The sequence below is a fragment of the Urtica dioica genome, chromosome 9, assembly GCF_054948205.1.
Source record: "Urtica dioica subsp. dioica isolate 48M chromosome 9, U.dioica_male_clone48M_v1_H2, whole genome shotgun sequence".
NCBI lineage: Eukaryota > Viridiplantae > Streptophyta > Magnoliopsida > Rosales > Urticaceae > Urtica > Urtica dioica.
The window spans coordinates 20,085,345-20,088,006 of record NC_142764.1 but is presented as its reverse complement, the minus strand read 5'-3'; positions in this window follow the sequence as shown (position 1 = coordinate 20,088,006).

Sequence of the window (2,662 nt, the reverse complement as noted above, 5' to 3'; positions counted from 1 at the left end):
TCTAGAACAATGTTTCTAAAATTCAAAACATAAACAAACAACCAAAAATGTCATACAAATAAAAAGAGATTATAATAAGAAACTTTTTATTACATGTGAATATGGAGATTAAACCTTAATTTCACGGAGTTTAAGACATGATGTAACTATCGAATTAGGACGATTCTAGTTTCACGGAGATATCAGTTTTATTGCTAAAAAAAATTAGAAATTCTAGTTAATTAGCTTTATATATATATGTAATGTTTTCAGAAACATACACTTTTTTTTTTTCATGACAAAAATACCATATAGGTTTCAGTTGCACCGTTAAAAAAAATGGAAATACACGTGGCACACTCAAATTAAACACGATTTAATAAAAAAAAATTCAAATTATATTATATTATATGTGGCGGCCTTAAATACTTATTCTTCCGATTTAATAATGCAGCCATTATATTATACTTAAGCATTGATGATATTATAAAAAAAATTAATATTTATTTCTTAATATTATCAAACATTAATAATATTTTTTTAAGAAAAATACTTGATTACTTTTTTAATATTATAAACATTTTTTATTTTTTAAAACGATTTATTATTTCTATAATAACATTTTTAGAATATACTTAACTAATTTTTTATCAATAAAAATATATTATTGAAAGTGATTTAATAATCATTTCTTAAAATTAATTAAACATTAATTATATCAATTTTTTTTTAAAATGCTTAATTAATTTTTTAATATTCAAAACGTTTTTAATAATAATATTATTGCTTAATTATAATATTAAAGTCCTTTTTAATTAATATTTTTGTTATAAAAATAATATTATTAATATTTAATTAATTTTTTTTAAAAATTATTAAATCGTATTTAATCTGAAGCTGACACGTGTATTTTCGTCAAACTTAACTGACTTTATTTAACGGTGCAACTAAAACTCAATATTAAATATTTTTCTGAGAAAAAAATAAATGTTTAAGTGTATGTTTTCGAAAATATTAGGTATTTATTTTTTCATTTTCTATTTAAACAATGAAGGTTAAAAGCAATCAATATATTTCACAATTAAATTCATATATTACCAAAAAAAAATCGTAATATTAGAAGATAAATTGTAATAATAAAAAATAAGATTATAGAAGAAAAAAAAATTATTGAGTTCGCAGGGAAATCAACCATTAACTTGTCCGTTGTATATATATATATATATATATATATATATATACACATATATTCATTTATACAAAGTTTTCCTATTTTTTTGTAGGCTCTATGTAGATCCATCCCTGGCTATGATACCAATAGGAATTTCCTACTCAATTATGCAGAGTACTAAATGGGAAAGATATTTATAAAAAGCTGAAAAAGGAGAATAACGGTATAATATATATATATATATATATATATATATATATTAATATATATATGTATATATTGTGGACCTTGTTACATGCACGATCTTAATCCCCTAAATAAAGGCATATGGTCCTGATTGCAACTATGCCATCATTTTTATGCAAGCTTCAGAATTTACTATGTGATGTACATACTAACTTATTTATCATGTGAGATCTTTTTTGCTCAATTCATTACCTTTTAGTTTTCACTTTAAAGAAAAGTCATTTGTATTCGAATCAATTCACCACTAAAATAGCCATATATATCGTCACCTACGTAGAAACAAACTTGGAGATTTTTTTTTTATATAATTTTTAAAGTTCGCTATCTGTCGATTAAAATTTTCTAGACGTATTAGTAGGTTTTCTCGTAAAGAAATAATCTGTGACATAGCATCCCTACAATAAGTGAGCAGAGATGACAATTTTACTCGCTACCCGTTATTCGATCCGGGATCCGGTTTAAACAGGCCGAGTAAGATCCATTTTTATCGAGTAAACGAATCCGGATAACGGGTCTATTTTAAATCGAGTTCGGGTAACAGAATAAGTAGACCGATCGGACCCTTAACCGTTATCATTCTTAATAATAAGTTTGTAACGTGTTGCATAGATGCAAGGTTTCAAATGCCGTTTTTGTTGTCGTTTCGAGTCTCTTGATTTACGGAAAATCGATACGTCGACGGAAAATCAAATGGAAAATGTGGAAAATGGTAACTGATATGCCGTTTTCGATGGAAAACCGACAAGCCGACGAAAAATCGAACGGAAAAAATGTGGCATAATATATTAAAAATATACATATATATATACATATATATCTTCAATTTTAAATTTGTAAAATATATGGTACTTAATATATGTATGATATTTATTTTAAAAGTTTATTGGAATGTATATATTATATCTTTAAAAGTTTAATTATATGTCTCTCAAAAAAAAAGTTTAATTATATGTATGTCTAATATATTTATATTTTGACACAATGTATATATTCCTTTACTCTATCTCTCTATAGTCTATATATATATATATATATATATATATATATATATATATGTATATATGTATATATACATGTATTTAAGAGAAACGTTTAAAAAATACAATAACTATCCTTTAAAAGGTTGTTAGAATAATATACGTAATATATAAAGTTTTAGTTTTAGTTGATAGAAATTCCGGCCGAATTCATAGTTTTAAAATACTTGTCAGCCCGTAGCTTGAATAATCATACAATATAAGATGTCATAAATTAAAATATTAGACT